The 14550-nt window shown below is 45.2% G+C and overlaps 1 pseudogene; it reads left to right on the forward strand.

The window, feature by feature from the left end:
• Nucleotides 1-14344, forward strand: part of LOC112074085 (guanylate-binding protein 1-like) — a 15894-nt pseudogene extending 1550 nt beyond the window's left edge.
• The last annotated feature ends 206 nt before the right edge of the window (nucleotides 14345-14550 follow it).

Consider the following 14550-nt stretch of genomic DNA (forward strand, 5'->3'; position numbering starts at 1 on the left):
GCAGTTCTTTCCTAATTTTGTGTGGACTGTCAGAGATTTCACTCTACAGCTGGAGATCAACGACAGAGAAATCACTCCAGACCAGTATCTGGAGAATTCCCTGCAACTCAAGAAAGGTRATATTGATTATTATTATAAACCAGATAGTTTGAGTTCTAGATGCTGATTGGCTCAAACAGCATTCCAGCTGTGTGTATATCAGACAATATACCACGGTATGATGCAAAGCGTAGCGTTATGACTATAACTACTGTTCCCTGAAGGAGTACAACATACTATGGGGAGTCGCACTCTCGTGACTTCGGTTGAAGGATCTACAATCACGCCTGATAAGGCCAATGAAGTCCTGGACTGGGAGAGATTCTTCCACCACTCTTGACAACTGTGTGTCTGAACGTGGAGATGGGACACTTTTCATCTAGCTCATATGTGGGAGACACAACAGTTTTTACACCTGTGAACACTGTGGATCTCAGTTAAAAAACCTGTGTTCATGTACCAAGGTTTGCCTAAAGCCTGGCCCACTCTGGGTACACGGGCTCCGGCGATCAGTGACGAGCCTAGAGCCTCACTCGGTTTAGGTGGTAAGATGCGTTCCAACCGGCTGGCACCCAGCGCTGGAAGGCATGCATTACAAATAGACCTGGGGAAAATGCCTTATCATGGTTACCCTACCGACAAGTCATAGCTACTGGCGACAAAATACCTTAGCTGTAACATAGCTGGGAATGGGACAGACAGCTGTTGTAACAGACAGGAGCGAATCGTAATTKAATCTAATACCCAGGAATTAAAAGAGTTGAGCTGGAGACAGACAGCTCCTTTGGGGGCTCTAATGAACCACAGAGACTTTGTGTGGGATAATAGGGTGGTCGTGTCCAACCCTGATCCTTCCCTCAACTCCGCTACCAACAACTAATCACCTATAGAGCCCATAACCTGTATAACTAGACACCAGAGACCAGTGAGATACAGGCAGGGATCAGCAATTAATCTCAGTAATGAGCCACCTATGGGGGAGGGGCGCCCCCTTGTGGACAATTACCCAACTTCTCACTCTCACTCTGGAGAGATTGATATAGCCCCTGAACTCCGTTGACACCGTGGAACGTGGGGTAACAAAGGGGGGAACATTAAACATAGACAAGCTTCCAACATACATAACATAAATAGTGGTATAATGAGACTATATAACCTGCGTGAAGCAAATAGGGGCTCTGGCAAGATAGGCTAGCTAGCATCTTTGACCGAAGCAGTCTATTTAGAATAACCAAGTGACTTTACGCTACGTATTCTTATCAAGTGAGCTACCGACAGAAACTCCACCGTGGGCAGGTAGGAATAGATTGTTATGTGCAGTGCTTGTTTAGCTAGTCCAGTCTTGAAAGGCCAAGTAGGAAATGGTTTACTGTGGTGGGACCGAACCGTTCATCAACATGTCTGGGAAGAGAGGCAAACGGGGCTTGACAGAAGCAGGCACAGGCAGCGAGGAGAACCTACTGAACCTGGCTGCCCTCTCTCTTCAAGTAGCCTCACCCTAACTGGCAACAGAGCGCACAGGAGACAGGTGGCAGCGTGGGTAGGGACTCGCTTTGAGTCCCACAATCACACCGGCGTGATTTATTCACTTCAGCCCCTTTTTAACATTGTGTGTTTGAGCTACATACGTATTTTTTGCATCGTATTTGTCTATTCCTTCTGCATCCGCATATACCAACCATTAACCTGTGTCATTAATGGGGGCTGAGATAGAGTGGAGTTTGTGCGACAAGGGCTGATCCCGAAGATGGTTCTCTTCACAAAAAAATGTCTGTAATGTCCGAACAGTTTGAGGTACAGGCTATTCGCGCGCTATTAGTGACCCCATATGAAAAGCTGAAAGAAGACTCACAAACACACAGATGAAACGCTACAACAAAAATCTATGTAGATCTTCTACATAGAAAGATACACTAGGAACATCCCAGGACACTGCACTCGTATATCCCTCACACTGTAAGGGGTTGTTCTACATCCCGGTCCTAGTGTTCCTATAACTGTAATAAGACACATAGTTCTTTTCACAAACACGCAAACTCCACACATTTGTCACTGAGTATGTTGGATATTCATTTCCCACTCCACAGCCACCATTGCTGTACTTCACATTTATAAATCATTTCTGTATCACGCGCTCGACTGCTTGAAGGCAGACCTTACATTTTTTGTTTTTAGCATTTGCAATTAAACCACCGATTGCGAAACTGTTTATGTCAAATTGTTCTGTCTAGCCCCACTCGCGCACGCCATCGCTTCTCGCTCACAGTCGCAAACGAAAATGGTAAAATCTCAAGTAAAGTATCCTATACCTCGCGCCATGTTTTGCGCGAGGCAAAGAAAGATCAAGCACAGATGAATGAACACACGCACGCGCGCTCCACGTCGAGCGAACGCATCGAGGGAGGAAGATTCTTTTTTTCCAATTAGCATCCGAGATCGATTTTAGCGCACACCGCATATTGGGATGAACTGTCATTCAATTCCATTTAACCAGTTCAATGCTAACTTGATAGGTTTAGGCTAGCTACATGATACAAAACATTTTCCCTAACCTATCATGAGGTTGCTACAACCTAGCCTTTGAATGAAAGTGTAACAATGTACAATTGAAGTTGGAAGTGTTACAATACACTTAGTGGCTTCGCGACGTCACAAACTCAGCTCTTGTCTAAACACACTCCACAATTCTCTTCGTCTAACAAATTGAAGTTTTGGCAAGTCAGTTTGGACATCTACTTCGTGCATGACAACAAGTAATACAGACAGATTTTTTCTTCTTATAATTCACTGTTTCACAACTCCAGTGGTCAGAAGTTTACATACACTAAGTTGACTGTGCCTTTAACACGCTTGAAAAATTCACACGCAAAATGCACTCGCCATGGCTTTAGAAGCTTCTGATAGGCTAATTTACAACATTGGTCAATTGGAGGTGTAGCCTGTGGATGAATTTAAAAGGCCTACCTTCAAAACTCAGTGCCTCTTTGCTTGACATCATGGGAAATGATTCATCCTTGGGCAGCAATTTCCAAACGCCTGAAGTAACCAAGCATCAATCTGTACAAACAATAGTATGCAAGTATAAACACCATGGGACCACACAGCCATCATACCGCACAGGAAGGAGACACGTTCTGTCTCCTACGATGACACAACTTTGGTGCGAAAAGTGAATCATTCCCAGAACAACAGCAAAGGACCTTGTGAAGATGCTGGAGGAAACAGGTACCAAAAGTATCTATATCCACAATAAAACGAGTCCGTATATCGACATAATCTGAAAGGCCGCTCAGAAGGAAGACAGCCACTGCTTCAAAACTCGCAATCAAAAAAGCCAGACTAAGGTTTTCCAACTGCACATGGGGCAAAGATCTACTTTTTGAGAAATGTTCTCTGGTCTGATGAAACAAAAAATAGAACTGTTTGGCCATAATTGACCATCGTTATGGTTGGAGGAAAAAAGGGGAAAGGCTTGGGCAAAACCGAAGAACAACCATCCAACGCTGCAAACGGGGTAGCAGCTTGTGTCTTTGGCTGCAGAGGGACTGCTGCCACTTCACAAAAAATAGATGGCATTATGCACGGAGGACACCTTTAATGTGGATATTCTTGAGCAACATCTCAAGACATCAAGTCAGGAGTTAAAGCTTTGGTCCAAATGGATCTTCCAAACTGGACATTGACCCCAAAGCATTTCCAAGTTGTGGCAAAATGTTAAGGACAACAAAGTCAAGGTATTGGAGTGGCCATCACAAAAGCCCTTGACCTCAATCCCATAGAAAAGTTTGTTGGCAGAATAAGAAAAGCGTGTGCACAGAACGGAGACTCAAACACTCGACTGAGTTACACCAGCTCTGTCAGGAGGAATGGGCCAAAAATTCACCCAACCTTATTTTGGGAAGCTTGTGGAGGCTTCCTCGAATATTGTTTGTGACCCAAGTTAAGACAATGTAAAAGGCAATGCTAGCAACAAACGAATGTGAGTGTATCTAAACTTCTGACCACGGGAATGTGATGAAAAGAAATAAGCTTGAAATAAATCTCTTCTCTCTACTATTATTCTGCACATTTCAACAATTCTTAAAATAAAGTGCGTGATCCAACTTGGCCTAAGACATTTTTCTTTACCTCAGGAAAAAATGGTCAAAGAATTGGTGAAAAAACTGGAGTTTAAATGTATTTGGCTCAGGTGCTATGTAAACCTTCCGACTTCAACTGTAGGTGCACAGGTCGTGAGAATTATTTTGTAATCAATGTGACAGGACCAGTGACACATTCAATACCGCTTGCACACTAGTGTCTTCATCTAAGCTTGATCTACGGTTAGTCGATTGCATAGTTCCACGCAGTTTTAAACGCTACTTTTTAATTTGACACTCATATGTATTCCCTGTTTCCTTCTGTTGCTTCCTTTAAGAAGTGTCCTCTCATACAGCTCGGGAATTAGTACAACCCCTGATCCCATGCACTGTTCACTTTCTAAGCAGCTACATACAAACAGCAATGATCATTTACTCATATTCCTTCGCACCAAACTGCCTCTTCACGCTCTCCTCCTCTCATGCCTTTTCCCTTTGCCTGTAGACTTCAGTGCGCAACCACATCAGCTGTCTGTGGACAGGCAAAAAAAAAAAACAAGCCCAAATTTCATAATCGAATAACCTGCAAACCTCTAAACAGCTCAACATCATTATCAACCATATTAGCTAACATATTACGTCAACACACGCTAACAGACAGTAAGGTGTTACTAAACCGCTACATCTAACTGCAGGACGTTACAGTTAACACAAGCAACACCGTTTTAGCAGTTAATCCAGCGGAACCCCAGTGGCAATAACATTAATAAAAACCAAAATCTACCTTGGAAAGAGTTCCAGTGTTGGATCACGACCAAGCTAGGTAACATAGCATCCCTCTCTGTTTTAGCCAGCTGTTTGAGTAAGCCTGAACAAGCTAGCTACATTTGCTAGTATAGCTGAAAGTTGGAAAAACATACAAACAAAATATAGGCACTCTCTCCTTGCTTCTCCTTCATTTTTTTCACAGCGAAATTCGACATCTTTTAAAATGTTAAACTATGTCTTTCTCTCTGAGTTAACTACGTCACCACACTTATTTACTGACCAGAGCTAGCTAGCAACTTCCCTTCAGGATCGAGTTCCCTTCCAGGTGGATGGTTCGCAGTAATGTTAGTCTAATGTGATTAAGCATGGTGAAATAACAAACACCATTTGCCCAGGACATAGTCATCCCTCTTGATATTTGGCAGAAGCTTATTCTGTATACTCTAGACTGCATTGTCCAGATTTAGCAGTAGTAGTATTTCCAGTGAAAGAATTCATGCTATTGTTGGAGGAAGAAGTGCACTATTTTGAACATGAAACGTTATTAATAAAACATATTAGGCAATTTGAGGCAGTCTTGATTACAACAATTTTGAACAGAAATGCAACTGGTTATTGATTCAATTTTAAATTTGCACATACACTGCTGCATCTAGTGGCACATTCTACAGCGCACCATGGCTGAATAATAATATTATTGCCTTTCCTCCTGCATTTCAAAGATGGTAACAAAAAACAAAACGTTGGTTTTTCCTTTGTATTATCTTTTGACAGATCTATTGTGTTTATTCTCCTAACATTTCGTTTCACCATTTCACGAACTTCAAACGTGTTTCCTTCAAATGGTACCAATAACTATTGCATATCCCTTGCTTTCAGGCCAGAGTACAGCAGTTAGATTTGGGTATGCTCATTACTGAAAATTGAAAAAAAAGTGGCGGATTCATAAGAGGTTTTATCTTTCCGTAATAAATTCATTCTCTGTCCTTTGGATTGGGCTGACACACTCGTGTCAGTTCATGAATTCAAGAGCTCTGATGGTTGGAGGAAAGAAAGGAGGTATTATTGGGACACACCCAAGATCTGCATGTACTATAAAATCTGTAATGCCAAATGTTCATCTTTCAGGTACTACGGATAAAAAGATCAATGACTACAACCTCCCCGAGAGTGCATCGGAAACTCTTCCCCTCACGCAAGTTTTTTGTTGTTCCCCTCCCTACCAACTCCTGAAACATGAAACGACTGGACTCCAGGACGAGCTGAGCTTCTACACGCTTCAGAAGAGGTGCGCAGATACTTCTGCCGCGCTTTCATTTTCGCAGGAGAGACCGTATGAAGACTGTTATTAGGGGGAACTACATTGACGGAAAAGAGTGAGTCAGAATTACCTACAGTTACAGTATATGGAAAATGGATACATATTGATTCCACATTTTATTGTACCCACTAAATATATACATTCAATTTTTCCTCCATCTGTCTGATGCAGTCGTGGGCACCTGGTCACCACCTATGTGGATACCATAAGGCCAAAGGCAATGTGCCCCTGTCTGGAGAATGCTGTGTTGGCCATGGGCTAAAATTGAAGAACCAGGGCTGCTGTGATGAGGCCTGCGCGTGTACCAGAAGGGGAATGGAGGATGTGAAGGTCTTATTCCGAGTGAGACATTCAATCAGCTGTCAGAGAACCACCTTCGCTCAGAGACTCAGGGCCACACAGGCGTTCGATGGAAGCGATCCCTTCAAAAAGACGAAAATGGCGGGAGTTCGTGAAAGCTCTTGTGGTAAGAGTCATCATTTTGGAGATCTGTGCCTGGTACCTACATGCACAATGCATACCGGGGTTATGTCGAAGCAATGTCCGTTAGGTCAATGCTGAAGCGTATCAGTCACAGACATGCAACGTGTATCAACTCATAAGTTGATCCATGTCGTATGCTAGGTACTACCAGCTAAATATGTTGCTTCTTTAACGAGAACATTCTGATCTACAAGGTGTGTTATTTGTATCGAAGGTTTTGACAACAAAAAAAAACTTAACGCTGCTGTGTTTCTCAATGTGGTGTATACCTGTATTTCAATGTTATGCATTGCCCTGTACTAAACCTTTTTCTAGAACTGTCTGTATATAATTGTCTTGATCTTTATCTTATTCTACGCACCTGCATCTGAAAACATTCCCAATAAATCTTTCAGGGGCCATTACAACCACTCCGCCGGACCTTTTTCAAACAAAACCCAGGATGCCTCAGAGAAGAAGTGCAGGCTCCTTCTGGAGAAACATCTGTCTGCTCCGATGGATCAGTGGATGAAGGAGGGGAGGTACGCCACAACCAGGAGGCTATGAGCTTTACTGCAATCACCATGACACATAGTGGCACACGTACCGTGGGCCGAAGCCCAACACAGGAGTCAGGGTAAGAGCTAAAACCCAAACAACATCACAACGTCGTGTATTAGAGAAATCAAAAACATCATCATTAGTCAGTAATGACCAATTTTCAACTAAGTTCAGTTACCTGGTTCACGTTTAATGAAAATCAACACAACAGACCTATAAAGCATGTTTTCTGCAGGCTGAGGAGGTTCTGGGAGAGTTCCTGACAGGAAAGAAGTGCCGAGTCCAACTCCATCCTGCACGCTGACAAAAAACTGACTGAAAATGAGAAAAAAATCCAAGGTATACCACATCCTCCAATTCTTTTTTAACTTCCAATTCTAAAATAAAAATTCTCCTGTTGTAGTTAATGTTTCAGAAGATGCAAACCAAGCCCCTGGTGGCTCACGCCCTACATGCCAGGCCCCGCCCAAAATGACAACTTCTTCTAAGTATTATGGGGTAAAAATAACAAAATATAATACAAATTGGAGTTGGTATTGCATACTTGACTTTTTCCAACAAGTTTGCTGTGTTTCAGCTGATTTAAAATTTGATTACAATTCAGATATTTTGTCATGGCTTACACACAATTACCTCCACAATTGTCAATGTGGAATTCTGGCTATTAACAATGGGTTAGCCACTTAATTAAACATTACAAGCAAAATGTCTTGCAGTCAGTAAGTATTTAACCCCTTTGTATGCGAGCCCAAATAACTAGTGTTTAACTTAAATTTTTGAATGATTTATAAGGTCCCTCAGTCGAACAGTGAATTTCAAAAAACAGATTAACCACAAAAGACCAGGGGGAGGTTTTCCAACATTTTGAAAAATACGGCACCTATTGGGCAGAATTTGATATCCGTTTGACCATGGTAAAGTTATTAATATAACTTTGGATGGTGAATCAATTCACACCAGTTTTTTATACAATGATAGAGGCGTCCTTCCTAAACTCAGTTGCCGGAGAGGAAGGAAACCGGTCAGGGATTCACCATGAAGGCTAAATAGTGACTTTAAAAAAAAACAGAAGTTTAAATGGCTGTGATAGGAGAAAACTGAGGATGGATCAACATCATTGTAGGTTTACCTCCCAATAGATAACCAAATTCAAAAATCAATCAAATCAAATCAAATTTTATTAGTCACATACACATGGTTAGCAAGATGTTAATGCGAGTGTAGGCGAATGCTTGTGCTTTAGTTGCGACAATGCAGTAAATAACCAACAGTAATCTAACCTAACAATTCCACACTACTGACCTTTACCATCGACACACTAATGTGTGAGAAGGGATAAAGAATATGTACCTAAGATCATATGAACTGAGTGGTGGTACGAACGGGCATGGGCAGATGCAGTAGAATGGTATAGAGTACAGGTATCTACTATATGAGATGAGTACTGTAGGGTATGTATAACATAAAGTGGGCATAGTTTAAAAGTGGCTAGGGACATGTATTGCCTAAAGATGGCAAGATGCAGTAGATGATATAGAGTACAGTATAATATACATATGTGAGATGGGTAATGTAGGGTATGTAAACATGTATTAAGTGGCATTGCTTAAAGTGGCTAGTGGTACATTTTGTACTAAATTCCATCAATTCCCATTTTTAAAGTGCCTGGAGTTGAGTCAGTAAATGTTGGCAGCGGCCGCTAAATGTTAGTGGGCTGTTTAACAGTCTGATGGCCTTGAGAATAAGCCTGTTTTTGCAGTCCTCTCGGTCCCTGCTTTGATGCAACCTGTACTGAGGCCTCGCCTCTGGATGAAGCGGGTGAAACAGGCAGTGGCTGGGGTGGTTTGTTTGTCCCTTTGATGTTCTTTATGGCTTCACTGTGACATCGGGTGGTGTAGGTGTCCTGGAGGCAGGTAGTTTGCCCCTGGTGCTGCGTTTCTGCAAGACCCTCACTACGCCTCTGGAGAGCCTTAACGGTTGTGGGCGGAGCAGTTGCCGTACCTAGGCGGTGATAACAGCCCGACAGGATGCTCTCGATTCGTGGCATCTGTAGAAGTTTGTGAGTGCTTTTGGTGACAAGGCGCCGAATTTCTTCCAGCCTCCTGAGGTTGAAGAGGCGCTGCCTGCGGCCTTTTTCCCAACGCTGTGCCTGTGTGGGTGGACCAGTTCAGTTTGGTCCGTCGATGTGTACAGCCGAGGAACTTAAAACTTTCCACCTCTCCACTACTGAGCCGTCGATGTGGATAGGGGGGTGCTCCCTCTGCTGTTTACCTTGAAGTCCACTAATCTCTCCTTTGTTTTGTTGACGTGGAGTATGAGGTTATTTTCCTGACACACTTTCCTTAGGGCCCTCACCTCCTCCCTGTGGCCGTCATCGTCGTTGTTGGTGATCAAAGCCTACCACTAGTAGTGTCATCCGCAAACTTGATGATTGAAGTTTTGGAGGCGTGCATGGCCCCGCAGTCGTCGGGTGCACAGGGAGTACAGGAGAGGGCCTCAGAACGCACCCATTGTGGGGCCCCAGTGGTTGCGGATCCGGGGTGGAGATGTTGTTACCTAGCCCCTCACCACCTGGGGGGCGGCCCGTCAGGAAGTCCAAGGACCCAGTTTGCACAGGGTCGGGTCGAGAACGCCAAGGGGTCTCGAGTTGGATGACGAGTTTGGAGGGTACTATGGTGTTAATGCGAAGCTGTAATCGATGAACAGCATTCTCACATGGTAAATTCCTCTTGTCCCGATGGGTTTAGGGCAGTGGTGCAGTTGTGGTTGCGATTGCGTCCGTCTGTGGACCTATTGGGTCGGTAAGCATTGGAGGGGTAGGGTGCCGTAGGGGAGGTGATCCTGCGTCCCTCTTGACTAGTCTCTCCACACACTCCAGCATTGACCGTGAAGCTTGAGGCTTGCTTATCGGGGCCATAAGTGCTTCACGATGGGCTCTACCATTGTCTGTCTCACATTGTAGCTACTTAGCTTTCTTGGGAACAGGAACAATGGTGGGCCCTCTTGAAGCTGTGGGAACAGCAAGCCTGGATAAGGATTGATTGAATCTGTCTCCGTAAACACCAGCCCAGCTGAGTCTGCCGCCTGCTCTGAGGACGCGCTTGGGCTGCGCTGGGCCTGCCCGCCTTCGAGGGTTTACACGTTTAAATGTTTTACTCCCTCGGCTGCAGTGAAGAGAGCCCGCAGGTTTTGGTAGGGGGCCGTGTCAGTGCACTGTATTGTCCTCAAAGCGGGCAACAAAAGTTGTTTAGCCCTGTCTGGGAGCAAGAACCATCCTTGGTCCTCGACGGGCTGGTTTTTCTTTTTGTAATCCGTGATTGACTGTCGACTCCTGCCACTACCTCTTGTGGTCTGAAGCTGTTGAATTTCGACTCGCTTTTGTCTCTGTCACTGAGACTTACTGTTTGATTGCCTGCGGAGAGAAATAGCTACACTGTTTGTATTCGGTCATGCTTCCGGTCACCCTTTGCGCTGGTTAAAAGCAGTGGTTCGCGCTTTCAGTTTCACGCGAATGCTTGCCGTCAATCACGGTTTTCTGGTTTGGGAATGTTTTATCGTTGCTGTGGCGTACGACATCGTCAATGCAACTTCCTAATGAACTCGCTCACCGAATCAGCATATTCGTCAATATTGTTTGTTGGACGCGATGCGGAACATATTCCATCCGCGTGATCACAGCGTCTTGAAGCGTGGATTCAGATTTGGTCCGACCAGCGTTGAACAGACCTGAGGCGGGAGCTTGTTGTGTTGTGAGTTTTTGTTTGTAGGCTGGAATCAACAAAATGGAGTCGTGGTCAGGCTTTTTCCGCCCAGGGGGGCGGGGAGGGCCTTATTAAGCGTCGCGGAAAATTAGTTATAACAATGGTCTAGTTGGTTTTTCCCGCCCTGTAGCAAGCAATCGATATGCTGATAGAATTAAGGGAGTTTTGTTTTTAAGATTAGGCCTGTAAAAATCCCCAAGCTACGATGAATGCAGCCAGGGTGTGTGGTTTTCCAGTTTACAAAGAGTCCAGATAAAGTTCGTGTCAGGCCATCGATGTGTTCTGCTTGGGGGACATGTATACGGCTGTGGATTATGATTGACGAGAATTCCCTTGGTAAGATTAATGCGGTCGACATTTGATTTGGAGGAGTTCTAAGAGTCACCGGTGACGCTAGAACGACCTTGAGTTCTTGTGTGTTGTATGATAGATCACACACTTCTCGTTCATCATAAGGCATCACCCCCCTCTGCCCGGCCCCTCTTCTTACCGGAAAAGATGTTTGTTTCTTGTCGGCGCGATGCATGAAGAAACCAGCTGGCTGCACCGACTCCGTTAGCGTCCCTGTGAGTTAGCCATGTTTCCGTGACCGCAGAGCACGTTGCAATCCCTGATGTCTCTCTGGAATGCTACCCGTGCTCGGATTTCATCCAACCTTATTGTCCAAGAGACTGGACATTGGCGAGTAGTCTGCCTAGGGAGTGGAGCGCGATGTGCCGTCTCCGAAGCCTGACCAGCGAGACCGCCACGTTTTCCCTTTTTCGGCGTCGCACAGGGTCGCCGCCTGGGATAGCCCATTGTATTGTGTGGAAGGCAAAAACACTGGACTCCGTTTTGGGGAAAATCATATTCCTGGTAGGCAACGATGATGAGTTGACGTTAATCGTATATTCAGTAGTTCCTCCCGACTGATGTAATGAAACCTAAAAGATTACCCGGGGTACCCGATGTAAGAAATAACACGTACAAAAACAAAATACTGCAATATTTTCCAAGGAACACGGAGCGAGGCAGCCATCCTCTTTGTCGGCGCCGGACAGTCACGTTGAAATAAACCAATTTCGTGATTATCCAATTAGTGTTACAGTCTTGTCCATCGGCTGCAACTCCGTACGGACTCGGGAGGAGGCGAAGGTCGAGAGCCATTACGTCCCACTGAAACATCTACACTGCTTCTTTGACACACTGCTCTCTAAACCCGGAAGCCAGCCGCACCAATTGTCCGGAGGAAAAACAGTACAACTGGTGACAGGCGAAGTCAGCGTGCAATGCCCCCAGCCCCTCCACAAAGTAGTTGCTAGAGCGTGATGCGGAAAAAGGAGATCCCCAGCCCGGCCAAACCCTCCCTAACCCGATGACACTGGCCAATTGTGCGCCCCTCATGCGGTCCCCTGTGGGGGGTCTTCTGCGACACAGCCTTGGATCAACCGGTCTGTAGTGATGTGTCTAGAAACTGCGATGAGGCCTTAGAACTGCTGCGCCACTCGGCAGGCTTTGTAGAAAATCTTGATAGTAGAATAAATGTTTACTCATATCAATGCCACATTAAGCTTATTTTCCTAAATGAGAAAGTCCTTTTTTTTACGGCAGTTGCTCTTTAAAATACAAGGGAATACCCAGGCCCTAGCATGACCAGACAACCAACTGCAAAGCTCCCTCCATTCAACTGCATAGCTGGTACATGCAAGCTGTGCTGTTTGTAGGTGATTTTCAGTGGTGATCAATTTGATTTACGCAAAATTTAACGCTCATCAACTGTTTTTACTTGGTCTAGCAATGATCACCTCGCCTCAAATACACATTTTCTTGTTCGATTCTTACCTTTAGACGAGCCTGTGGGTAACCTTTAGAAAGCCCGTGGGTTACCTTTAGCACGAGTGTGGTAAGCCTTAAGACGTAACCGTGGGTTACCTTTAGACGAGCCTGTTGGGTTACCTTTAGACGAGCCCGTGGGTTACCTTTAGAGAGCCCGTACCGAGACGAGCCGTGTTACCTTTAGACGAGCCCGTGGGTTTACCTGTAGACGAGCCCGTGGGTTACCCTTTACGAACAAGCCCGTGTTACCTTTAGACGAGCCCGGTGGGTTACCTTTTAGACGACCCCGTGGGTTACCTTAGACGAGCCTGTGGGTTCTTTAGACGAGCCGGTGGCTTAAACCTTTAGACGAGCCCGTGGGTTACCTTTAGCCGAGCCCGTGGGTTACCTTTAGACGAGCCCGTGGGTTACCTATTAGACAGCCCGTGGGTTACTCATTAGATGAGCCCGTTCGTTTACTTTTAGACGAGCCCGTGGGTTACCTTTAGACCGAGCCGTGGGTTACCTTTAGATGAGCCTGTGGTTACCTTTAGACGAGCCGTGGGTTACTTTAGACGAGCCCGTGGGTTACCTTTAGACAAAGCCCGTGGGTTACCTTTAGACGAGCCCGTGGGTTACCTTTAGACGAGGCCAGGGGATACCCTTTAAGACGCAGCACCGTGGGTTACCTTTCGACGAGCCCGTGGGTTACTCTTAGACGAGCCCGGGTGGGTACCTTAGACGAGCCCGTGGTTACCTTAGACAGCCCGTGGGTTACCTTTAGCGATGCCCGTGACACACTTGTGGTAGAGGAAATGGAAGCACCATCGTGTTCGTGAAGAATCTCCCTTTTTATAGAGTGGATGCGTGTCGTTTTTAAGGCCAAACCGTTCGGATGCTACAGACTGTTTTTTATAAGAAGAACGATTTGCCGGGATTCTCTGGTCTGACAAACAGGCAGTAGCTCTGCCTTTCCACCTCTGATGCGGATCGGTGACATAGGTGGATGTGATGGATTGAAGACGCACCGATGCAAAATACATACTCTAGTTTTATCTGCCAGATTTTAATGGGATTTTTTTATTATGTTTATTTAGATTGACACCCTGTTGTGCCAATAGACTCTCCGAGGTTTAATGTGTGTGAAATCTGTATGAGAAATGGATTGTCGCAGTTTTCCTACTTATTTATCTCTGCTCCTTGGCTCTTCCCGCTGAGAAGAAGAAAAAGCTGAGGCTGCGCAGGAGAAAGCAGCATCCAAGGAGAAACAGCAGAGATGGAGCGCAAAATTGAGAACCATGGGCAGGGCCAGGAGAAGTACTTGAACGAGATGAAAAGAAAGATGGGAGACGGAGCGAAAGCAACAGCCAGCAGGAGTTCAACAGGACGCCTTGACCGCAGATGCAGGAAGCAGAAAGATCTCATGGAGAAGGCCATAAGGAGAAGGCTGACCTAATGAGACAAGAGATCGAGAGATAAAGAAGAAGAATCAATTGGAAAGTGACGCCAATACCCGGAATCAGAAGGCTCTGCTGAAAGACTACAAGCGGCCAGGCTGAGAACATAAAAAAGAGAGATGCCATGCGTTAATGTGACGCTCAACGCTAGATCACAGGCCCCCGTACATGTTTGTGAACCATCTGTACACTCTTGTGATCCACTTTGAACGCTGTGACAAGCTAACTGATATTGAATTTTGAAGCTTTGAAATGTTTGTCCTCTACGCCATTGCTTGTTTTTATCTCTCCCTGCTTGGTTATCTATG

The sequence above is a fragment of the Salvelinus sp. IW2-2015 genome, unplaced genomic scaffold (genome assembly GCF_002910315.2).
Source record: "Salvelinus sp. IW2-2015 unplaced genomic scaffold, ASM291031v2 Un_scaffold2487, whole genome shotgun sequence".
NCBI classification, from domain to species: Eukaryota; Metazoa; Chordata; class Actinopteri; order Salmoniformes; family Salmonidae; genus Salvelinus; species Salvelinus sp. IW2-2015.